The sequence below is a fragment of the Rhinoderma darwinii genome, chromosome 5 (genome assembly GCF_050947455.1).
Source record: "Rhinoderma darwinii isolate aRhiDar2 chromosome 5, aRhiDar2.hap1, whole genome shotgun sequence".
Classification (NCBI taxonomy): domain Eukaryota; kingdom Metazoa; phylum Chordata; class Amphibia; order Anura; family Rhinodermatidae; genus Rhinoderma; species Rhinoderma darwinii.
The window spans coordinates 110,187,059-110,214,201 of NC_134691.1; the positions used below are offsets into that span (position 1 = coordinate 110,187,059).

Sequence of the window (27,143 nt, forward strand, 5' to 3'; positions counted from 1 at the left end):
TGTTATTTATGCAGCATGCACATGAATTTCTGAATGCTAGATGAATGGGATAGTTGTAGAAATTTCCGCAAAAAATCTGCTGCGTGTGAGAATACCCTTAAAATCCAAGTGGGCTTGTCAATGTCACTCCTAAATTTTTAAATCCAGGATCAGACTGGTCCTGCAGGACCAGAGGATTCTCATGTGGGCCCAATTTGTGACACACTAAAGATGACAGTCACAACAGGGCCCAGGGAGTAGACAGCAAACCAGTTTTGATCACTTGGTGCTGTGATGTATCACTTTTTGGGGCTATTTCACAAATAATCAGCCCTTACAAATATATAACCTGTGTGTGCAATAACAATCGTTTACTATGTAAGTAAGTGCGTATACACTTGCTTTCTATAGCTTAGTACAATACTGGTTTAATCTGCCTAGTTTTGCTAATGTGCGAGCTGGGGTTAGATCAACGGATAGCTAGGAAGATATGTCATTCCAGGCTGTAAAAATCCTAGGAGACAGCTTCTGTGGAAGATATAAGAGTGATCGTATTCATAATCACATAGAAATATGTCAGTCTGTACAAGTTTTCAAGAACATGAGAGAGGAACTCAAGGACTAAAGATGGCCTTACACACTGAGATGTCTCACCAAGCAAAGATATCTCTCATTTTCCGACCGGCTCTGATATATTGGTGGCCCACTGAAAAATTTGTGATCCTTCCTCTTTCTTTGGGAAAAGCGATGGATCTCATAACCACAAGAAGAGTTTCCAAAATGTTATCAAGTGTTTCTACGGTCTATAATAAGTGGCCATCTACACTGCTGTTATTTGCCCTATCATTGTATCGGGCAGTCACACCACACTGTGTACGGACAGCTTTATATGTACTGCTTTTGACTGTAGAGGAAATGCATTTTTAAAAATTTCACTCCTCATGCATTACTAGCAAGATAAACGTCAGCTCCATTTTAAAGCTTTGGCTTAGTCACTAGTCTGTATGGCATTAAACATTCAGGAACCGTTCTCCCTCTTGCCATCTTAATTTTAGATAACACACTCCGTGTTTTCGCAGCATGATAAAAATTCATTAAAAAGCTCTGCAATATTCAATAACTATATGTTATAGACACAGCACATAAGACTGTATTTAATAATTCTTTTTTGACATTGTCATGTACCTGAAAACACACTTAAGCTACATAGCCATAATTCTATACACCCTGCTATGTTTTCTCACTTAGTGCTACACTGTTACTTCCCACATTCAATAAGCAATCCTAATGTTTTATTTCAAAAAGATAAGTCGAATTTGATGAATGTTAAAGGTTTTTATGTTACCTGCGTACGCCATACAAGCACATTCCACACCTTCAAAGTCTAATACAAGTTTTTTGTTAAGGCATGATTCACTTACATACACAAGGACACACACAAACACACAAATTTGCAGCTGCACTGACCTCCTTCCATGCATGCACTTTGGAAATAATAGGCAGGTATGCATAACTCGCTCTTCTACCTGTAGATTTTGACCAAAGCACAAATTCTGCAATGACTACAGTCAGGGTGAACAATGTTGTCCTCGTGGTTTGGGGACAAGCAGTCTGGAATTAGGGGCACAGACTAGATTTGTAGCATTGTCAAAGCTAGACAGGGGATTTGACACTATGGCTTCACTTCTGTACGGTTTTAGTGTTTGCTTTAAGGCTATGGACACCTTTTTAAAAATGATTATCAGTGTGATTGGTGCAAGTTTCAATATACTCTTTATTAAAAATTATTTTTACTTTTTGAGATACAGCTGCTTTGTATACGGTATACAGAGCAGATGTATCTTGCACTGAATCCTGTATCGGTCAAGTCCGTGGGACTGACGGGTTCAGTAACAGCGGGTTGTGTGCGTCTCTGACACGCAGGATCGAGCTGCTATCGATTACATCTAAGTTCATAACTCAGATGTGATGTCAGAGACATGCAGGACCCACTGACACTGAACTCGTCAATGCCGCTAAGCTGACAGCTTTAGGTCTTAGCGCACGATACAGCTGCTCTGTATACAGAATAAAAAAATAAAAAAACATTTCAAAAAGTTGTACATAGCCTTTAATCTCTTAACGCCGAAGGACGGATATATCCGTCCTCTGCAGCTGATATTTCATGCAGGAGGACCAAAATATCCGTCCTCTGATCGCGTGGGCACTGCCAGTGTACACATGCGATCAGCGGTAGGAGCACGGCTGTTATGCACAGCCTGGCTCCTGCTGCAACTGCCTGAATCAATGCGCGCTCCGATTCCGGCAGTTTAACCCATTAAATGCCGCTGTCAATAGCGACAGCGACATCTAATGTGTCTGACAGAGGGAGGGAGCGCTCTCTGTCACCCCATCGGCGCACCCACAAAGAAATCGTGCTGCGCCGTTGGGTTTCCATGGCAGCCGGGGGCCTAACAAAGGCCCCCAAGTCTGTCTTCAGCAAATGCCAGTTAGGCCATGCTGGAGGCATGGCCTAATAGTATACCACAGCATTATTGCCTAAGTATACCAAAGCATTATATATGCTATCAGCAGATCGCATACTGAAGTCCCCTGGTGGGACTAAAAAAAAAATGTAAAGCAGTTAAATAAAGTTTGTGACATTTTTATTTATAATATATACGGTAGTCAAAATCAAATAAAACCTTTTTTTTGCCCAAAAAGTGGTTTTATCTAGTAAAAGTGCCAAAACAAATAACCCATACACATATATGGTATCCCCGCGATCATAACGACTTGAACAATAAAATGAACACATTAATTAAACTGCCGGATGAACGGCGTCCAAAAAAAACCGCAAAAAACTACGGAAAAATTCTCTTTTCTCCCATTCCCCCCATAAAAAATTAAATAAAAGTTAATCTATAAGTCCTATGTACCCCAAATAGTACTAATGAAAACTACATCTTGGCCTGCAAAAATCAAGCCCACATACGGGCACATTGACGGAAAATGACGGCTCTTGGAATGCGGCGATGAAAAAACAAGTAATTTTTTTCTAAAAAGGTTTTTATTGTGCAAACGTAGGAAAACATCTAAAACCTATACATATTTGATATCTCCGTAATCATGCCGACCCATAGGATAAAGTTAACATGTTATTTACGCTGCATAGTAAACAGCGTAAATTTATAACGTGAAAATCAATGCTGGAATAGCTGCTTATTCTCAATTCTCTCCTAAAATAAAGTTATTCGATATATTATAAGCATCTAAAAATGGTACAATTACAAAATACAACTCGTCCCGCAAAAAACAAGCCTTTATACAGCGATGTCGGCAGAATAAAAAAAAGTTACGACTCTTGGAATGCGACCGGGAAAAAACAAAAAATAATCCTTGGTCATTAAAGCGCAAAATGGCCTGGTCATTAAGGGGTTAAAATAAAAATAAAGAATTCCAATGCCCCATGCACACGACTGTAAAACCGCATACCGTTGTCCGTGCCGTAGAACTGTGCCGGGAATTATGTAGCACGTCCTATTTTTCATATTTTACGGGCCGTGCTCCCATACTGCGTGACTCGCACAACAGTAGTAAAAAGAATGGATGAAAACAGAAAAGCACCTTCTGCTTTTATGTTTGTAAACATAAAAACAGAGTGTCATAATGATGCCGGCTGTGCGAAAATCACGCAGCCACATACCATATACAGATGCCACACGCAGCTTTTGTGCGCCTAAGGGATACAGATTACAACCTTGAACCATAAATAAAGAGAAAAGCCCTTTTAAATCAGAATAAAGAAATCCAAGTTGGCATGAACTTTACTGTAGTTTAAAGGAACAATAAAAATACAAAATGCAAAAATCCCAGCATTTCTATCCTTAATCTCCTTCTAAACTTTGATCCTATTTTGTCTTATATTGCAATCAATACCAAGAAATATATAAAGAAATTTTCTATGTGTGTCCCACACATGTCCCCCCTCCACTTCCTCATAATCATGTGTCTGGCTTTAAGACAACTGGCTGCAGAAAGAGCCTACCGCCTTCTGCCCTGTCTGTAGTAGGACACACAGATCACTAATCCCGCCTACTTTGCCAAGCCTCTCCGTCATTCAAAGCAGGAAATAACCAGTGTTTTCTGCAGGATTTCTACAAGACTCTTTCAGGAACATGAGAATATTCTGCAGACATACAGTGTGTGCAAGCTTATCTGGTTTAATATTTTATCATTCAAATCTAGGCTTCGTGTTGCTTTAAACATTTAGTGTGTGTGTGTATGTATACATATATACATATATATATATATATATATATATAATTATTTTATTTTTTTTCTGCTATTTAACTAATTTCAGTCTGAAAGACTGACTCTAGTGTTCTTCAATGTGATTTCTGGTAGATAGTGCAGACACATGTCCCGTCCCCCCCAGTCATCACTACATCACTCCACTTATATCCTGTTTATGTGTATCTACAGAAACGTTAATATAGAGTACATATGCAGATAACCTTTTACAAACTGCACTTTTATAAGCTATGCAATTTGGACATTTCACATTTAACTGGCAATATTTCCTAGAAGAATGACATTTGCAGAGTAATATTCACAGATTTTTTTTATTAAATGTTTTTAGTATATTAATACATTACAGTATTCTACTACTATCAGATGCCAAATCTCATTCAGAGCCATCATTTCAGGATTACAAGATTAGCATTTACCAGCAACATAAAATAAAATAAAATAAATGGATCAAAAGCGTATCAGGACAAACTGAGAAAATATATCTGTCACTAATGCATGTAGTACTGCTTATGATTAATAGTTTTTACTGTGAAATTTATCAATATTCATTTGTCCAAATAAAATATTGAATATTATTTAATCCTTGATGACATTTGACATAGGGTTACATCATAGCCGTCACAGGAAACACGAAGCAGACTCACGGGCGGATCTTTCAATATACTCAGCAAGTTTCGGCTGTATGTTACAACTGACACTTTACTGCAACGGGCAGGATCATAGTGAACGCCAATGCCGGACTATTAACCACTTAGATGCCGCGGTCAATAGCAACCGTGGCATCTAAGCCATTCGAAATATGGAACGGACCACTCCGGTAGCCCATCCTCACCCGCAACACGACTGTCGGGTCTGCCATCCTTCTGCTCCTATTAAGGACTTAATAGTAGCGGTTAAAAAACACAATATACTGCAATAAAAAAAACACAATGTGTTGCAGTATATTGTCCAAGTGATTCAACAAATGCTAGTTCAATTCCCCTAGAAAGACTTAAAAACTGTAAAAACTGTTTAAAAAAAAAAGGTTTTATATACAAAAAATATTAAGAGTTAAAAAAAAAAAAAAACCTTTTCCGATTCTTACGCAAAATGAATGTAAAAAAAAGTTTAGTATATGGCAACACAATTTTATTTTTAACAATTACGTTTTTTCTTTGTAAAAGTCATAAAACAATAATAAAAAAAATACCAATTTGGTATCCCTTAATCATATTAACCAACAGAATAAAAAGTTAACAGCTCATTTTTACCGCACTTTCCCATTCCACACCACAAAGATTTTTTTTTCCAATTTCCCAGTACATTATAAAGGTACGATAAATGGTGTCGTGGAAAATTACAAAGCATCCTGCAAAAAAACAAGCCCTTATATAAATACAAAAACTATGGCTTTTGGAAGGTGGGGTGGAAAAAACAAAAATAAATAACCGAAAAATGGCTGCGACGGCAAGGGGTTAAACAGCTAAATACAGAAGTTGCCCTTCCAAAACAAAGATAGAGGATTATGTAATGAATGCAAACAAGGCCTGGATTAATCAACAAGCCATCTAATAAAAGAAAAAAATGTATAATGAAAAATGTTGACATCATTATAAAAAAAGTAATTTGGCCCCACAGTTTTCTGCTGATCTTTCAGGGCCTTGGAATTTCAACGAACTAAAAAGATATTTACACACAGCAATACAAATTTGTTGATTCAACAGAGAACAATGAGCCGTAATGATAGTCATGGGGAATAATAGAATTTTATTATGCTACAAAGAGCTTTTCCCGTAATTGCAAAGAATACACACACATTCTGATAATGAATTATTAGAATGTATGTCGAATTGTGGGTTATATTGTTATATCTCAACATTATTTTGTGTCTTCCCGCAATCTTCTGTTCCCACCACTTATAAAAATGGCTAGGTCATTTCTTGAAAGATCAACAAACTACTTGACAAGAAGGTAAATAAAAAAGAATATAAAAGGAAGATTTCAACAAGAACCAGACAATTTAAATAATACTTGATACAAATCCTAGTGTTTGAACATAGAACACCAGTCTATTTATTATCTTGCCAATTCTACAAAATATTGAGAATTCGTTTATAACCAGAAAATGTTTCTTGCAAATAAAGATCTCTAGATATCTTACCATAACAACACACCGGATGACGTTTATCGAGCAACTCAGGACTAGATGACCACCTGATGCCTAAATATAAATAGCAGTAGAAGAGGAGATGTTTGGGGCTAAAGATAAGTGTTTAGGATACTGTTAAATGATTAGTTCCAAATAAACATAAAAAATAAATACACTATATGGTCAAACATATGTGGTACCTCTCCTACCAAGAGGTCCAAAGTAGGACAACCAGTCAACCGGCGACAGGGTCATGAGTGCCCAAGGCTCACTGACGTGCATGGGGAGCAAAGCTAGCCAATCGGTCCAATCCCACAGAAGATCTAATGTAGCACAAAGCTGGGAAGCTTGCTGGGCAACCTTTTGTCCTGGCATTCAAGTGTTACTTTGACACGTATCACCTATCTTAACATTGTTGCAGACCAAGTACACCCATCATGGTAACGGTATTCCCTAATGGCAGTGGGCCCTTTTAGAAGAAAAATGAGCCCTGCAACACTGAAAACATTATTCAGGAACTGTTTGCGGAACATGACAAAGGGTTCAAGGTGTTGACTTGGCCTCCAAATTCCCTAGATATGAATCCGATTGAGCATCTGTGGAACATGCTGGAAAAACATGTCTGATCCATGGAGGCCCCACCTCACAACTTAAAGGTCTTAAAGAATCTGCTGCTAACATCTTGGTGCCAGTTAACATAAGACACCTTCAGAGGTCCTGTAGAGTCCATGCCTAAAAGGGTCAGAGCTGCTTCTGCGGCATGAGGGGTACCTACACAATATTTAGCTGGTGGTTTTAATGTTATGGCAGAATGGTGTGTGTGTGTGTGTATTATATATAATTAATTTTTTTTGGGGGGGGGGACGACAACTAATTATTAACTTTAATGAGAACTAAATGTTATCTTGAGCACCGGACATTTACCTTTTTGCTATTATGATGGAAATACTGCTGGCAAAGTAAAAATGGTATCCAATGTGGCAAACTGGGAAAGGCTTCTATGACAATCTAGCCAGCATAGAGGAGGAAAAAGGACACAAATCACTACAATCAGGAAAGACTTCATCCATGAATCATTGGATTAAATTATTTATTAGACACTGCATGGTGGTATTGTCTGGACAGTTTATGGCATATTCCTGGAGATTTGTATGGCAGTATTATTTGTGCACTGTACAGTACTCGGAGACCTCACATTCATTTATTTTATTTCCAGTCAAACCGTTAATTTAACACAATTAATTAACATTTAGAACAATAATTTTCCATACACCCTAGAAGAATGTCTAAGAGGGAGTCCCCGACTGAAAATCCCCTCTTTTAGAGAAAGATGGAGCTTCTGGAACAAGCAACTCCTGCCCTGAAGGACTTGGCACATGTAATACTAGATTTCATCTAAACCCTGGATAACAGCTGATCGCCTGGGGGGGTTTCTGAAGCCACACGTGTGGCGTTCCTTTTAAGTTATTCCATTTGTTCATTCTTTAACATTAAAAAAAAAAGAAGGCAGAAAATACATTTAGACATGTACACAGAAGCCTTGATAACTAAATACATCTTCAGGAATACTTCTTGTAAACAACTCCAAAGTTCAGACTTAGCAGCTTCTTTGTTTTTTAATTAGAAAAACAAATCACCAACTCCAGTTGTTGTCATCCAAGCTCGTACTGATCCTCCATCATACTGCGCTGAAAGTTGAAGACTGTTTGATGAGTCTATTACTGCATTGGCAGCATAAATACTGCCATATGTTACTTCCAAAGATCTCAAATTTAGACTCATCAGTCTATAAATCCCTACTCCACAACTCAGATGTCCAGTTTGAGTGTGCACATTTTTTCGGTTTCCTTTTATAAGAAATGACTTGGTGTCGGAATTTGCAAATTGTGACTTCTGGCATTTTTACGCCGCACATGCCACGATGTTAAAAGGAGGAGTATCTTCCAAAAATGGGGCATGGTCACAGCGGGCCAACTAATTTAAAGTATGCTCAACTCACCGGTCCTCTCCTCCGGCTCCCTTAACATACTGTGTCTAATACTAGGTCCTGACGCTGGGCAGCGTCAGGACGTCGTATGTGACGCAGCATTGATGACGTTGAGTGCTGCATCACATATAAGGCCCTGACACTGCTTGGCAGAGGGAGCCTTAGGAGACCCGAAGACAGAGGGTGGAAGAGAAGAGAAGTGGTGAGGTCAATATACTTTATTTTAAGTCCAATAAGAAGGGAAAAATTGATGGTGCATGGCCACGGTCTTTGTGCCACAATCGTGGTGCACAGTCAGCTGAAAGATGCAACACATTTATTAAAAAGCGTTGGCCTCTTAGTAAATGTGTTGCATCTTACTCCAACTTTCTTTATATTAAGACTGGAATATGAAACGCGAGTTTTAATAAATTCGCCCCATAGTCTTAAGTTATGGGCAAATACTTCCAGCAATTGTTTTACTTCAGTATTGGAACCACCTGTTTTTTTTCATTAATTTATTTAGTGGTGGAGAAGTTTTTCTAATTTTCAGACACTTCGGTTTAAATTTATTGTACTTAAAAGGGGCTGGGTCACTGGTTAATAGAGGAAAAGCCAAGTGGGGGGACCCTTTCTTTGACAATTATATGCCCTAATAATGTAAATGGAAAGGGGTTGTTCTTTTCAGAAGAAATCCTAAATATGAAATAAACAAAAAAACAAAAATGTAACATTCAAATTTAACCTTCTTTGGCCTCATACACACAAATGTTAAGAAGCGTAGCCGGTTAATGCTTGGTAAATGGTGCCTTAGCATTTGTAAATGTGTATAATTTTAATGAAGGGGCTAACCAGATACTATTTCCTATGAATGCTGCAGTCAGCGTTGGTTTTGCTGCTATTCAGCACTAAGCAATGAGACCTCTTAAAGATGTTTTCCAGTCCCTAAAAATTGATGGTCTATCCTCAGGATAGGCCATCAATAGCTGATCGCTCGGGGCCCGACAGCTGGGACCCCTGCCGATCCGCTGTTTTGAAGAAGCATCAGCATTCGTACGAGCACTGCTTCCCCTTGATTCCGGTCACCGCTTGTATTCTGAAACAGAAGGAGCAGCGATGCACAGTATTACTCCCATTAAAGCTCCACGCATAATTTTTTTTTACGATCACTGGAAAAAAGTCTGCTATTTTTACAGTCTTGTCATAAATTTACAGATAGTTAAAAATCCTGCATAGACATAACAGACCTATTATATTGCCCTATGTAGGGACAGCATATTACAGCTACAGGTCTGTACTCCTAGTAGCCAAAACGGCACATACATTTTTTTCTGCTGTTTGGGTAATAGGAGTGCTGAAAGAATACAGCAGACTCCTAGTTATGGCTGTATTCACAAGGGGAACACTTGACCTGTTTCTGCGATGACTGAGATAACTATTAGTCAGCTGTATTATTTCCATTCTCCTATTAGCTCAATGGCACATAATGTATCCCTTACATAGGGCAGTATATTCAGCTAACAGATCCGCTTTAATAAGAGATCTGATACTGTACATTTCGCTTTGACAGTAACCAATTATCCAATGAATGATCATTTCTATAATATAATAATACATTGGCTTTTGCTTTACAATTTACTATTGAAAAAACAAGTATTATGTACATAGTGAAATGACCCCAAATACAGAATGATAAATCTACAAATCAACCGCAGTTTAAAAACCTGAGTTGGTTTTTAAACTGCGGTTGATTTGTAGATTTATCATTAAAAATATTGTCCCACGAAAAACACTTAACTATCCACAGGATAGGTAATAAATGTGTGATTGCTGTTGGTCCAACCACTGGGACCTCCATCGATCACAAGAACAAAGGCCCCGTTTTGCCTGTTTTAATGGAGCGGCGGTCACGCCGCTGGGCGTTTAGCCCAATATACCAGTCTTTCTAAATTACATTTAATGTTATTTGTTCAGCAAAAGGACAATAGCTGAAAGTGCAAAAAGAAGTGAGATTAGGAGAAGTTGAATTCTTATTATAATTCTTCTAGTGCAGGTTAAAAAATCCACAGCAATGATCTGATTGGGTACACTGGGTAGCTGTTGTCAGACTTTGTTTTTGCATCGGAGCCATGTTTATTTCAGCTTATTATACTGCATCTATATGAAATTTCTCCTGAAAGAGCACAACAATAAAAGTTCTAAAAAGTACAAAACTGCTGCTGTTTAGTAATTACAAAATGCAAACTGAACATTTTTCACTGTAAAAGGTGCTTTTAAACAAATGTATCAAAGGAGAGAAAGGCAAGAAGTAGCACTTAGAAAGAATGAGGAAACAAATAGTATGTTTAGGACATGCTGCTCAAATTTTCAGAAAACCCGAAGCCCTAAGCATTATGAAAAACATATCCCATGTGTCTACTTAAAGCGGTTCTGTAATCTCAATATGCTGGCCTAGGTAATGGGAAGCATTGATCAAAGAATACACTAGTCTCATAGTTAGGAGTCCAGTGTATTCATGAGAAGAGCATTCTCCCTGCCCTCCAGACAGTGATTGATGGATGGCTGCTGTGTATCTACATACAGATGTGGCCAAGTTTATATTGAACTAGCCATGAATAAGGACACTGATAGTGTTTGAAACGCGTAGGCTTCAGCACATACAACTTGAAACCACCTCGCTATTGCGTCTGTTCATATTTTAATATTTTTTTCTACTACAATTAGGGTATGTTCACACGGCAGCGTCCATTACGGCTGATATTACGGAGCTGTTTTCAGGAGAAAACAGCTCCTGAATTTCAGACGTAATGGCATGTTGCAGGCGTTTTTCGCAGCGTCTATTACGGACGTAATTGGAGCTGTTTTTCCATGGAGTCAATGGAAAACGGCTCCAATTACGTCCCAAGAAGTAACAGGCACTACTTTGGCGCGGGCGTCAAAAATTGACCGTCGGCACGGAACATCGTAAAGCCCATTCAAATGAATGGGCAGATGTTTGTCGGCGCATTGGAGCCGTATTTTCGGATGTAATACGAGGTTAAAACGCCCGAATTACGTCCGTAAATAGGGTGTGTGAACCCAGCCAAGTGGGAACATTGATTCCCTTTTAAACACCACAGAGCGCTGGATCGACTTTCCTTTGTTTTTCCAAGTTTATATTGACTCTGATAACTTGCTACAGCGTAAAATCGCACCACAAATGCCATTGAAAAGTCAAGTTAAAGTTTCTTGCCACTGTGTACTTAATCGTTAAGAGTCAAGATAAAGGTGGCTACATCTGTACAATCACCACCAGAAGGGTGTGGGAGGACTCGCATCGTGAATGTTTAACTGGGCCCTGTGTTTTCTCTGATCGCTTTTTTTTTTGTATCCTATTAGCTCGGATATGTCCATAACTGCCCCAGGCAGAAGAGACAAGTGTTGCCAAGCAAATAAATGCTAGTGATATTTTTTATGGTCACATACATACAGAAAGCAAAGGTTTTGCATATAAATATTGGTTTCCAATTTTGGCTGTTTGTTAAAAGGGATTGCCCCAGCTAAACAATCGCCATCCGTAGCATATTTTACACTTTTTTTATTAGCCAGAGCAAAATGTGGTGGAACTAGTGTGACAATGTACAATATAAGTAATAATATTTCTGGGTATCAGCTGTTGCTTCTATTTTACTGTCAAAAAGTATAAAGAGAACCTGATATGTAGCGATTGTTATTTCCCTGGCCGTAAGGACATCAAATAAATTTTCCTTTGCTGACAAATTTTTAACAGGGTTAGACAGAATATGGGCTTTAGGGCACTTAGGACAATAGTGTTGTGTTTTTTCCTGCCCTACATGCATTTGGCCTTTGGTTGCTTCCACTCACTGCTGAATGCTAGGAGTGAGCTGCCACTGACAGCCTCAGGTTCCATATCTCCCTGCAGAAGTGGTCATGGTCTCCTTTAAGTTATGTACGGTACTATATGTGTTAAAGACCCAATTCACCTTTTGGTGGTACTATACACATATTTATATTAGTAGATGATTTTTTAAGACTAGCGTTTTGTATGGCAAATTAAGATTGAGTAAGATGCAATCAATTTATTAAAAGGTGCCGCCTCTTAATGACTTTGTCTCATTCTTAACTGTCCCTGTGCCACTGAAATAAATGCACACCCCGCTATGAGTTTCTGGTGTAAAATTATAGTAGATACAGTGGGCCGAGGGTGGCTATGCCCCCTTATGCTCCGCCTACTTTTTTTAAAATTGCAAGAGCGGCTGAAACAACCCAAAAATCAAAATTTCTGTGGCTTGTGGGATGTTTACGACTATTCTACGCCAGAAATCTAGCCTAAAAACATTCTTAAGTCCCTCTCATAGTATACCATAAGAATCGTTGACATCACAAGAAGCAGCATTTCTATAAAACGTCAGGGCAGCACGGAAATCATTTCAGCTGCTGTTGCTTTCGGAGTGTGAGTATAATACAAGCTGGCAGCCTGCATTTTGCTTATGGTATAGAAGGCACAAGCTGATGTAAAAAAAACAACAACAAAAAACTCAAAACATTAACTATGTTGGTTGATAGGCGAACAGCAAAGAAGACTATGTGAATAGAACATCGCCGATAAGATGTACAGAAGTAAGGAAATTGCTGTAAATGTAAATTGCTAATATATGAGATTTGTTTAACCAACTCCAAGCTGCCACTCTAATGCCAAACCTTCAGCAGCTGGTATCTGCGCACGAGATTGCAGAGCAGCTCCTCATTTTAATATATTACACACTGTCTCATGTATTATAAAATCATAGGGTATCACCTAACTGTATTGGATAGTTTTATATACACATAAATAAATACTATTTTTAAACAGAGGCATTGCCCTTAAATATGGATTCACACGGCATTCACTATTTGTATACAGTTTTTATGCTCTGGGTTATTTCCTCGTTAACACAAATTAGCTTCAAGACTATGGAGAACAACATATGGTACATCTGTGGGAAGAATTATGTCAATGCCACTACCTTGCCTCTTTTTGTATACCATAATTAGCACGAAACTGCTGGATTACAGGGGTCTCAGGCCCCTATTTCAGCAAGATAGCTCTAGATTTCTTCCATGCAGCCGGACATGTACAGGGTTGAGTACAATTACATAAGCTGCTAGAAATCGCTCATGCTCTACAATGGCTGTGGGATTTTCCTGAGCATTTCTCGTGTCAGATTTCATTATTTTACTTGCTCTTACTGGTAAACAGTGATAGAAACACACAGGAGGATTATTTAGGGAGCAACATTTGAATTTGATGAAGAATGTACCATACAATGCCCAGGGCAATATCAACTCCAATGTCCAAGTAAAAGAGAATTGAATAGATTCAAGTGTGTATAATGTTTCCTACATATGTGCTGGTAATGGGTAACGGCCCTATAGGAAATTATATTTGTTCACTACTTACATTATGTCAAAATCTTTTCCACCCAATTAAAATGAGCTTTCTTGGTCAAAACAAATACTGTATATGCCAATTTTTTCTCAATCATAACTGATAAGCACAACAATCATAAGCAAAGATTATAAACTGTTTGTAACATTGGGAACAAAGACTACAGCAGTTAAAAAAAGCATGGTCTATATGTAGACATGGGCATCCTTTCCTGTATACCATTTGTGCTTTTGTGTGGCTAGACTTGTGTTTCCCAACCAGAGACCCTCGGACCCCTGCATTTGGCTCCCTAACACTCTAAATACTATTGTGCCCTAGTAGCAAAAGGGAGGTCATAATATTACTAAAACTTGTCACTAAAGTCATAACCATATCACCGCCAGATAATACTGGGGCAAAATCCATGCCACTTGGTCCTGTTTTTATTAACCAGTTTAATTCAACACCAACTATCATATCTCTAGGGATCATGGGACCTGTAGCCAGACCATCATAGACCCTTTCCTTAGGTTCGAATTATCCATTGACGACTTTATATATATATGTTGCAGATTCCAGGGAATCAAAATGAAAACAAAAACACCATCGATACATAATCCAAGTTTTGTCATCTGTGGTTTTACATGGGACTGCAGAGAACCCTGCTGCGTTATTTACTTTATGCAAACAATGCAATCCCAGAACGAGATGCCCAAAACACCTCTGCTAGGAGTATATGATGACAGAAGAGATTTCACAGCTATTATGCCAGTGCCAATGTGATGTCACAGAAGCCTGGTTAGGAGAACCTAATATATGTTTACCCTTTAGGCTGTGTTACAATGAGAAGAATAACAGTTTGGGATTTAATGCAATAACATACAAACACTTTGGTGATTATAACAAAAGACTGGCATTGGCTTGGTAAATCTTATGATATTTACATTGACAACTTTTTTTTTTTAAATAAACACCAACATGTAAAAAACACACAACAGATTATTTGCGAAATAAAGAATCCAGGTCATTCATTCGTAAATATCACCCCCGTCATTCATTAATATAAAACGGACAGCGATCTAATGATTGAGCACTGCTGGAGAAACTCACTAGGCCTCATGGTGCGCTTGCCTGCACGTGTGTGTGCACATGGAATCGACAGATTAATACATTTAACCTTTGCATGGAGTAATGGATACTATTATATCAATCCTAATAGAAAGTCGCAATAGAAGAAGCTTGAAGTATGCACAGTTTATTATACAAGACGGATGTGGTTTGCTGCACATGTACTATTGCTTAGTTATGACATGTCAGATTGTATTTATGGATTTAACTAGCAGTGTTACATGTAAATGATGATCAGAAGTGGAGTGATAATAAGTGGAGCCAGTCATTGACCTTTTCTAGTCACTAGAGCGTTGCCTGCTTACACATTAGTACAATACAGCAATGTGGCGAGGAATGGTGTTTATATAGTAAAGCACATTAAAATGACCCTGCCTGTCTGCTTCAAGACTTAAATAGGAAACAGTTACGTAGAAGCAATTACACCAGCACTTCTGGCAACGCGAACATAATGTATGTAGACGCCTAAAAGTCATATACTAGGAACATTCCTGACTTGTTTCAATATACATCAAATACAAATCAAAAGGAAAGGAGAAAGGCGTTTTATCCGATCATTATTACATGTCTCTTCCAATAGGAAAATCACAATGTAACGGAGACCGATACCAAGAATGCATGGAAGAATGTTCCTAAGGTTAGAAGCCAGGAGGCACACACTGGTTCACAGCCCTGCCCTCACTGCTCCTGTGCCAGCTGCGCCTACTCACCCCTTATGACATAGTATCCCAATCCTTGAAAGTCGCAGGAGTACATGAGAAGCTCTGCAACCTACAGAACTGCTCCCAGCTGCAAGCCTCTGTGTATATGTCACGTGTGCTCGTCTACACGTTGCCATAGCGATTCAACATAGATACAAATGTATTCATGCAGCAGAAGAGCCCTGGCTCAATGAGAGCGCTCAGATGTCACTGAGACAAATGCAGTGCATGGAGGAATAGGGCGACCCCAAGCATAAGGATACTGAGTGCACTACTTCTGCATCTCGGTGCAAGAAAAAAAAAAAAGGTATATATATATATGTATATACATACACACACACACACACACACATATATATATATATATAGCTCTCAAAATTAAAAAAAAATCTAATATATAAATAAATAAATATATGAATAAATATATACATACATATTTATTTTGATTGTATATATCCACATTTTATAATATTTATTTTTCGAGCCATAAATATTACACACAACTTCAGGAATATAATGTATCATCAGCCTTGCAGCAGTTTAGTAAACATGGAGCAGAGATCACATTAATGGCAGATTTTACTTAGAGTCAGAACTTGTCCTTGACATTATTGATAAAACTGCTCAGCAGTCCCCAGAGGCTTGCAATCCATTTTTCCTAGCTCACAGACACATAGGGCCAATTTCATCGCCTATTAACCTTGTGTGTAGCAGCCATCGCAGGCAGGTAAGCGTCTGACTACCGTGTTGATCAATGGGAATATTGACAAGTCCAGAAAATTGTCTGCCCCCATGATCACTACTTTATCTGACAGATCTCCAGTTCTAAGAACCTACAGAAACCTTTCTATACATTTGCAGACATTTATGTAGCAGCTTTTTACTTTTAGAATCTTTTGAGTTTAATCACAAAGATCCCTGTGCCCTATTTATGGGCTGTATAAATGGGATCAAGTACAATAAATAGAACATTAGGACACCACTATTGCTCCAACCATTTTACACTGGAAGCAAAGTCTGAACAGTGTGATAAGGCTAAACAGATGAGAACCCAGTATATACACCTTGAGATCACTAGTGACTTACAGCAGTGGCACATCTACTGAACATCTTTGTGGGTTTTCTCTTCCACTACTCAGCGAGTAACATTTTGACTTTGCAAATCTGAGATTTTTTGCAGCAGCTGATGAAGGAGACAACAGGAGACAACAGCTTGTCGTCGCGGATGGGGGAGAGATCCATTATTGCACTCACCAGTTTGCTGTGCCCGGTGACAGCGCAGGCACTAAATCCTGAGACGTTCCTGGAATCGGATGTTCATCATGTTCCTCCATTGAGCGCCTCCTGGCACTATCCATCCGGCTCACATGCTTGCGGCGCGGCTGGCTGGGCTGATGCTCTGCCTGGAGCCTTCCTCCTTCTTCCTCCTCCTTCCTTCCTTCTTTCCTTCCTCCCGTCTGTCTGCTGGAAGCTCAGGCTGGAGAATGTCTATTCCCCGCTGTACTCTTCTCCTGCCAGCAGGGGCCGCCACTGAGCCTCACCAACACCCGAATATTACACCTGAGATACACCAGCTCAGTAGATTCCTCATGTACAGAACTGTTATTCAATATCTGTTAAATAATAATCAGACATTATTATAAAAAAAAAAAACAATTTCTAACTTAATAAATTTGTACGGCATATAGATTTTTAATTTGTAAAATTCTATAGAATTTATAACACTGCTAATACAAGACCCTAAATATAACAGGGGTTGTATTGTTGTAAAGTATTATAAAAGCCCAGGTATAGAAAGAGGATTATTGCAGCCTGCTACGGATGGCCGGAGGATAGATGGCTCTCCCGATCTGCCTTTAGCTGGTAGATTAAGGCCTTGTTCACACAGTGCAGATGTTTTGTTTTTTTTATGCCAAAACCAGAATTAGATCTAGGAGAAGAGACATTTTAAAGGGGTTTTCCGAGCTATTTAAAAAATGTGCCAATGTAAAAAAAAATCCATTGCTCACCTCACAGATCACCGTCGTTCCAGCGTCACCGCTTCCGTTCCTCCCCGTTGCTGTGTATTGACATAGCTGCAACGATGATGAGCTTGTATGCCCATATGAACGCTGCAGCCAATCACTGGTCTTAGTGGGTGTATGGCAAAGGATCACTGAGGCCAGTACTTGGCTGCAGCGATCATGTATGCATACGGACACATCATCACTGCAGCTATGTCAATAAACAGCGGCGGGGAGAAGCGGAACGACTGTGAGGTAAGTAATGGCTCTTTTATTTATTCCTCCTACATTGGCCAATTTTTTTAATAACTCGGAAAACCCCTATAAGCTCTACCTTTATATATTTCTTCTGTTTAGATTCCGTTCCTGGTTTTGGCTTAAAAAGATACATGCAAAATCTGCCGCAAATCTGCACTGTGTGAACAAGGCCTTAGACAAAATATTAGCCCATTGTCGTACTCAGGGCCGCCATCAGGGGGGTATTAGGGGTACTACTGTAGGGGGCCTGGCCAAACTTAATTGAAAGGGGGGCCCGGCAACTGCCGCGACTTGCCTTTGGTGGAAAAAAACAGGCCCCTGCAATGGTGACGGAAACATCGCTATTGGTTTCCGTTCGTCACCATTCCGGCTGGTTTTCGGACGGAATCAATAGCGTAGTTGACTGCGCTAATGGTGACGAAAACGGAAGCTGTGCTGTCACTTTCACTTTCCGTTGCGGGGTTCACCCGACGGAAACCTCAGACGGAACCCCGTAACGGAAGCGAACGGTGATGTGAACAGGCCCTAACACAAAAGTTTTGTATTTTTTTAAGCTGGTTCACAAAAAAAAATAATTCCAAATTCTACTGGACCAACTGCCTATTTAGAGACAGGCAGCAGCTCCAGGAGCGACATCATAAGGGACACACTAGGCGGATATGCTGAGTAAAACTACACAGCTTATCCGCCCCGGTAGCCGCAGGGAATTCTGCCAGCAAAACCGCACCAAATAGTGGCGCAGGTTTCGTAAGGCATGTCCGCTGCGGGAATCCTGCAGGGAAAAAAAAGTTTAGACTTGCCCTGGCCGTAGTTTAGGTGACGCATCTCTCTCTTCTGAACGTAGCCCCGCCTCCTGGGATGACGCTGTAGACCATGTGACCGCTGCAGCAGTCACATGGGATGAAACGTCATGACAGGAGGCCGAGCTGCGCTAAGAATAGAGGATCGCGTCACCAGGACTACGGCCGGGGCAAGTCTAAACTTTTATAAATTTAAAAAAGTGCCTTTTTTTCTATCATTTGTGATTTTTGCGGCAGAACCGCAGCATTTCCGCAACAGAGGAGCAGCGATCCCACAGAATACATTGACATGCTGCGGCTTAAAAAGCCACACTGCAGGTCCATTTTTTTTGCAGTGTGTGAATGAGATTTGTTCAAATCTCATCCACTCTGCTGCGACTGTGATACGCTGCGGATTTTCCACAATAAAATGTGTTGCATAAAATCCGCAGTGTTCATGCCTAGTGTGTTCCTACCCTAAGGCCGGATTTACACGAGTGTGTGCTTTTTGCGCGCACAAAAAATGTGGCGGTTTGCGCATGCAAAAGGTCCATAACAGCTCCGTGTGGCAGCAGCGTATGATGCGCGTCTGCGTGATTTTCGCGCAGCCGCCATCATTATGACACTCTGTTTGTATGTTTGTAGCACGTGGTGCTTTTCTGTTTTCATTCATAGTTTATACTGCTGCGGAAGTGCTGGGCGTGATTTTCACGCACCCATTGACTTCAATGGGTGCGTGATGCGCGAACAATGCACAAATATAGGACATGTCGTGAGTTTTACGCAGCGGACACACGCTGCATGAAAATCACTGACAGTCCGCACGGCCCCATAGACTAACATAGGTCCGTGCGAGGCGCGTGAAAATCACGCGCGTTGCACGTATATAATACACATTCGTCTGAATAAGCCCTAACAATAAGGCCCAGTTCACAGAGTTTTTGGGCCTTGATATTGACTCGGACACTGCGTCAGAATCAGCACCAACAAACTTCCAAAACTGCCTCCCATTGATTTAATCTTAAATCAATGGGAGCCAGTCGCGGAAAAAAGAAAAAGCAGCACGTCCTTTCTTGCCGCGGTTCTGCCTCTGATCTCCCATCGAAATCAATGGGAGGCAGAAAATGAATTTTTTCGGTCGCACGGGCGGCGGTGTTTGACGGCCCCCATGACGACCCCCATGCTACCCAGGGCCGCCATCAGGGGGGGTATTAGGGGTACTGATGTAAGAGGCCCGGCCAAACCTAATTGAAAGGGGGGCCCGCAGCTCACGACATTCTTTTGGTGAAAAAAACGGGCCCCATTGCAGGGGCCTGTTTTTTTTCTACCAAAGGCAAGTCGCGGCAGTTTGCCGGGCCCCCCTTTCAATTAGGTTTGGCCGGGCCTCTCACATCAGTACCCCTAATACCCCCCTGATGGCGGCCCTGTGTACCATGATATAGTGCTGGACGGAGTACCGTTAACAGGCGGTGCCACGGTAGGGGGGCCCAGAAAATTTAGCTGTAGGGGGCCCTGAAATTCCTGATGGCGGCCCTGGTCGTACTTTAAATATCATAAATCTTTATATGTAATGAAAGCAAAGCAAAGTCGTGTGCACGGAGGCCGCGTGGCAGCAACCGGAGTCCCTACGTCTGAACTACAGAGCCATAAATACTCTGTGTGCCGTCATATGGGTCCTCCATGCGGCACTGCATTAGGCGAGGTTCACATCATGATTTAGTATCCTATTAAAATGGTCTGTTTTTTTTGCCTATCCTGTAGTATCGTGGTTCCATAGACTTGCATTTTACAGAAAAAAATTATCTGTCAACAGAACAGACAATAAAATAGTCTCTGTTTGTCTGTCCTGTTGGTATAACAGATGCTGATGGAAACTTGTTAACTGAAGACAAACGGACACTTTTAACTCTGACAAAAGCTTCATTGAAAACCTGGATCCCAAGAAAAGAGGGAAAAAAACAACCATCAACACGTTTTTAACCGCGTATTTAACCCGTATATACGGACCCGTGCCCGTAAATACGGTTCGTTGTCATCCATATTCCACCCATATTTACTGACCCGTAAAAAAAGGGGGGCTGAAAATGATGTCACAATGGGTCAAATGATCGCTCAGATGCCATTTTCTCTGCTTCTCTTTATTCAAAAATTTAAATCCCCTGACGTCGCCTAGCAACGCTCCCGTAATTATGGGTGCACACACGTAGCCACCCGTAATTACGGGAGCCCCATAGACGTCTATGGGCCTGCCCGTGCCGTAATTACGGCCTGAAATAGGACATGTTCTATATTTTTCAAGGGCCCGGGCACCTTCCCGTACGCAAACGGGAAGGTACCCGTGGCCAATAGAAGTCTATGGGCCCTGTAATTACGGGCGTTTTTACGGTCGTGTGCATGGGGCCTTACAATGGTTAACACCCCTAGAAGCAATGCTGCTAGGTGTAGGAGGGCACCTAAATGGAGCATGCCACAATGAAATTGGATGCATACAAGGGTGCACTATGGCCCCACAGATTTCTCGACTTTTTTGAGCCCTTTCACACAAGTGTATTTTTCATCAATTTTATATCTTTATTTTTCCGCGTGTGATACGTTGCCAGTGTTTGGGGCTGTGTACAAGGGTATATAAAATACAGCAAGCGCTGCTATTATCCATTTTGCAGATGGAAAACACCCATTGAAGTCTATGGAGAGTGTTCAAAATATTGATGCATGGGTGTTATCCACATGGGTGTCATTCATATTGCATGAGTATTTTATATATATATATATATATATATATATATATATATATATATATATATATATATATACTTACTAAAAAAGGGGCTGTTTTCTGTAATTCAATTTTCTCTCTAGACAACAGCCCATGAGAATTTTACAGAACTGTGATATGGATCTGTTAGTACAGATGCAATACTAATGACATACTGATGTCATATGATCTGTAATACAGACATAGTCTGGTTTCGGATTGCTAACGTTTTCAAATACATTTTTGTGAAACTGGCCTTAGGCTTCAAAGCCAGGAATGAAAAACAAGAAAAGTATGCGGGTAACTTTTATGCTACTACTCTTTTTTGCATCCAGTCCTGATTTTGAAAAAATAAATAAATAGAGGCGAAATACTGATCAAATTTGCTTTGTGTGCAAGTGAAGGCGAGTATTTGACCAGTACGTCTGACATATACATTTGTATATGAAAAAAGTAAACAATAGATCTATGTCAGCAAGTTGACGGTATCAAAGCTAGGGCATACAGTTGCACAAGATACGTGAATTTGTCAGGAAAAAAAAAAGAGAGGTGACAGGTCCTCTTTAAAGTGTAGCTAAACGTATAACAAACTTCTGACAGGTCATAGTGACATGTCAGAAGTTTGGCTTGGCGGTGGTCCGAGCACTGAGACCCCCACCAATCGCTAGAACGAAGCAGCTGAAGTGTTTGTGTGAGCGCTCAGCCGCTTCGTGTCTGTTCAGCTTTTTCCGGAAAAAAAATGTATCGGTGTACGGGCTCATAGACTTTCTATCGGTGTATACCCGTATCAGTGTACGGGGCTCATAGCGCTTCAGCTGCTTCATTTTAGCAATTGGTGTGGGTCTCAGTGCTCGGACCCCCACCAATCAAAACTTCTAACATGTCACAATGACATGTCGGAAGTTTGTTAAACGTTTAGCTACAATTTAAAGACAACCCCTGCCATTAAAGGCATATGGACATCATAGAGGTGGGTCCCCCACTTGAGACCCCCCTCCATGAGACAAAATGGAGTGTCACTCTTAATGAATGGCTCCTGTTTGGTGGACTGGAACCTTCCTTGTATTATAAGGCTGGGTTCACACGACCTATTTTCAGACGTATTGGAGGCGTTTAACGCCACGAATTACGTCTGAAAAGACGGCTCCAATACGTCGGCACAAATCTGCCCATTACTTTCAATGGGTCTTACGATGTACTGTGCCGATGACCTGTCATTTTACGCGTCGCTGTCAAAAGACAGCGTGTAAAATAACAGCCTCGTCAAAGAAGTGCAGGACACTTCTTGGGACGTATTTGGAGCCATTTATCATTGACTCCAATGAAAAACCACTCCAAATTACGTCCGTAAAAGACACCCCGCAAAACGCGAGTACATGCAATTACGTCTGAAATTGAGGAGCTGTTTTCTCCTGAAAACAGCTCCGTAATTTCAGACGTAATTGCAGTTATCGTGTGCACATAACCTTAGGCTGGGTTCACACGACCTATTTTCAGACGTAATGGAGGCGTTTTACACCTCGAATTACGTCTGAAAAAACGGCTCCAATACGTCAGCAAACATCTGCCCATTACTTTCAATGGGCTTTACGATTTACTGTGCCGACGACCTGTCATTTTACGCGTTGCTGTCAAAAGACGGCTTGTAAAATTACAGCCTCGTCAAAAGAAGTGCAGGACACTTCTTGGGACATTTTTGGAGCCGTTTTCTCATAGACTCCAATGAAAACAGCTCCAAAAACGGCCGTAGAAAACGCAGCGAAAAACGCGAGTTGCTCAAAAAACTTCTGAAGATCAGGGGCTGTTTTGCCTTGAAAACAGCTCCGTATTTTGAGACGTTTTTGACTCTACGTGTGAACATACCCTAAGAATGGCCATTCATCGAAATGGTCGCCGTGTAATAGTATCAACTGTTTGCCGGGGGTGTCTACAGCTCATCACTTCAGGGGTCACATTCTGAAAACAGTTGCCTCTGATGAGACAACCCCTTTAATATCATACATCACTTGAAATTCTATATGGAGTACAACTGTATCAACTGTACAACTGTATTCTGGCAACTGATCAGCTCATTAACACCCTAGTAGCCTTCACAGCCCTAAGGAAAGTATTAGAAGTATTAGGTATTCACATGCATCAGACTATTTGGGTTCCTCATCAGAGATAGTTGTGGCATATTATACAGTAAATAGGCAGGGCCAGTTTTAGACAAAGTGTGGCCCTGGACAAAGTTAAAAGTGGGGCCCAAAATCAGGGCCTGTTCACATCGCATTGGTGTTCCATTGATGGCTTCCATCAGACCTTTCCATCAGGGGAACCCATAAACGAAAAAGAAACGTAAACCATAGCTTTCCGTTTGCATTACCATTTATTTCAATGACAATGTTTCAGTTGACTGCGCTATTGATTCGTCAAAAAAAAACGAAACCTTACGGAACAGAGACAAACGGAAACCATTTGCAACGGAAGCATTACCATTGAAGTCAATAGTAATGCAAACGGAAGCTATGGTTTCCGTTTGCCTTTCCATTGATGGGTTCCTCCAACGGAAAGGTCTGACGGAAGCCATCAATGGAACCCTAACGCTGATGTGAAGACACCCTTAGGGTATGTGCACACGAGAACTGTCTTTAACGTCTGAAAAGACAGACTGTTTTCAGGAGAAAACAGCTGCGTCGTTTCAGACGTAAAAGCTCCTCGCATTTTGCGAGGCGTCTTTGACGCCCGTAATCTTGAGCTGCTCTTCATTGACTTCAATGAAGAACGGCTCAAATTACGTTGCAAAGAAGTGTCCTGCACTTCTTTGCCGAGGCAGTCAATTTACGCCTCGTCGTTTGACAGCTGTCAAACGACAACGCGTAAATGACAGGTCATCGGCACAGTACGTCGGCAAACCCATTCAAATGAATGGGCAGATGTTTGCCGACGTATTGGAGCCCTATTTGCAGACGTAAAACGAGGCATTATACGCCTCGTTTACGTCTGAAAATAGGTCGTGTGAACCCAGCCTTACTGTATCATTAATGCAGTCAATTCAGAAGGCGGTGTGCAGAGAACCGCATCGCTGATTTCTAGCGCATTCAGGAGTTTTGCCAAAGCATACGTCCCCTCTCTCACACAAAAAAATATCTATATACATATACAGTTATTATATCATACCACTATACCAGATGAAATATTACCTACATACTGTTACTGCACAGAACTCACTCTTATAAGACAAATATTACCAATAATAACACAATATAATGTCCAAAATAATACCGCCACACCCTAACCACATAGTGACTGAATAATACCCCCATACTGTTACTCAATAATACCACAACATCATAACCACATAGTGACTGAATAATACCCCATACTGTTACCGAATAATACCGCCACACCATAAACACATAGTGACTGAATAATACCCCAATACTGTTACTGAATGATACCGCCACACCATAACCACATAGTGACTGAATAATACCCCCATACTGTTACTGAATAATACCGCCACACCATAACCACATAGTGACTGAATAATACCCCAATACTGTTAGTGAATAATACCGCCACACCATAACCACATAGTGACTGAATAATACCCACATACTGTTACTGAAAAATACTACCACACCATAACCACATAGTGACCGAATAATACCCCCATACTGTTACTGAATAATACCACCATAACCACATAGTGACTGAATAATACTCTCATTCTGTTACTGAATAATATACAATATACACTATACAAAGACCAATATTACCACCATATAGTGACCCTGTAGTGGAAGAATCCAGTTATACAAAGAAGCTCTGCAAACGATATAAGTGATTACAGAACATTTACATCTAGTGACTCACAGGTGATTTTTTTTCTCTGATTAGAGTTGTTCACTTTCCCTTTTTTTTTTTCCATCCGGCCCAGACCACTGTGACAACTTATTCCAGCTACGACTTGTCTCTGCAGAATTTGACACACAGACACCTATACCCCATCCACTAAACAAACTCGTAATCCACAGTGCCCCAGTTGGTAAAAATGATCCCTCAGTTCTCAACACAATAAAAGTACCCCCATCAGTAATCGCGTAGTCTTTGTGCCCCCACAGCAATAATGCCCCCTTTGTGCCCCCCGTAGATAGCGCCATACACAGCCTCCTGTGGATAGCGCCACACACAGCCCCCTGTAGATAGCGCCACACAGACCCCTGTAGATTGTGCTACACTGCCCTCCCTTGTATATAGTGCCACACAGCCTCCTAGTAGAAAGTTCCATACAGTTCCCCTTAGTATATAGTGCCACACATAGCCCCCTCTTGTATAAAGTGCCACAATGCCCTCCCCTTGTATATAGTGACACACAGACCTCTCCCTTGTATATAGTGCTACACAGCCCCCCTTATGTAAAGTGCCACACAGCCCTCTCCTTGTATAATGCCACACAGCTCCCCTTCCTTGTATATAGTGCCACACAGTCCCCCTCCCTTGTATATAGTGCCACACAGTGCCCCTCCCTTGTATATAGTGCCCCTAATACCACTCCTCGCTTGTATAGAGTGCTACACAGCAATACCCCCTGTATATTGCCACACAGCCCCCCAAAAAATATATTGTGCTTACCTAGCTCCATTGCCGCGACGCACGGAGCGCTGCACATCCTCCTGGCGGGACGCTTGCGCAGACCAGCGTGATGCAGTGATGTCATCACGCCAGCCTGCGCAGGGAGTTTTCACAGCGCTTTATAGGCTGCAGGTTAACATGGCCTGCAGCCTCTGGTATTCATTTGCATCTGCATCCCAAGTACGCAGATACAAGTGAATGTAGCTGTCGTTAGCACCATGGTCCTCTCCGGTGCAAGCACCACCAATGGAAATGAGGGGGCCCATGCCGCGTAGCTCATAAATGTTATGGGCAGGGCGGCGGGGGCCCCCTCCGGCCCTTAACAGCTGCAGCCAGGAGGCACTAAGAGGATAGGGGCCCAGGGCTATTGCCCAGTTCCCCCCCTCTAACGCCGGCCCCCTAAATAGGATATGCTGTAAATGTCTGATCATTTGGAGTTCAACTGCTGGGACTTCCACCAAAGCCAAAAAAAGGAGTGCCTCATAGTGAATGTAAATCATGCAAATAGCGAAGTGATCCCTTTATATATAGACAAGCCATATTATATTAAAAGTAAGCCACAATAAGGTATATCTACAGCAGAATGCCTGCATCCCCCTGACATCCTGCAGCCCAGCCTCCTGGGATGACGTTTAATCCCATGTGTTGGCTGCAATCTGTGATTGGCTGCAGCAGTCAAATGCATACCTCCCAGTCCCGGTTTCTCACCGCTGTCTCGTCGTCCCAGGCGGTCTGTAAATGTCCCGCTGGGCGCTGCATCAGAACAGCTGATCGCTGCTGACTGCAGCAGCGATCAGATGAAGGCAGGAGTCTGGCGGCGGTGTTCTCACTGGGATCGATGCTGGCCCGTGAGTGGACCACCCCAGTCACCTGACCTGTCATCTGACCTCACCGGTCAGGTGACTAGACAGGTTCACTCCCGGGCCGGCATCGACACCAGTGAGAACGCCGCTGCAAGACTCCTGCCTTCTTCTGACGGTGAGTGATGGGGCTATTCACGCGACCGGTTTTTGACGGCCCGGGAAACCTGGCCGTCAAAAAATGGGACATGCCCTATTTTCAGCCGTTTACCCGGCCGCCCGGCTCCTATAGAAGTCTATGGGGCCGGGTAATACACGGCCATCACCGG

The 27,143-nt window shown here is 41.3% G+C and overlaps 1 protein-coding gene and 1 long non-coding RNA gene across 4 annotated transcripts in view; one reads left to right on the forward strand and one right to left on the reverse strand.

The window, feature by feature from the left end:
• The window catches only part of TMEM200C (transmembrane protein 200C), a 154,626-nt gene that overhangs the window by 35,769 nt on the left and 91,714 nt on the right, over positions 1 to 27,143 (reverse strand). For 2 of the 3 annotated variants that reach the window (XM_075826404.1, XM_075826403.1), the window contains exon 3: positions 16,857 to 17,215. The gene's annotated coding sequence lies outside the window, so the exon portion shown is untranslated. Of the gene's footprint in view, positions 1 to 15,611; positions 15,692 to 16,856; positions 17,216 to 27,143 lie in introns of those variants that run through there. The other variant, XM_075826405.1, reaches the window with a different exon arrangement.
• LOC142651546 (uncharacterized) lies at positions 15,494 to 17,291 on the forward strand. The gene is made up of 2 exons (XR_012847643.1): positions 15,494 to 15,909; positions 16,772 to 17,291. It is a non-coding gene; the product is annotated as an uncharacterized LOC142651546 (long non-coding RNA).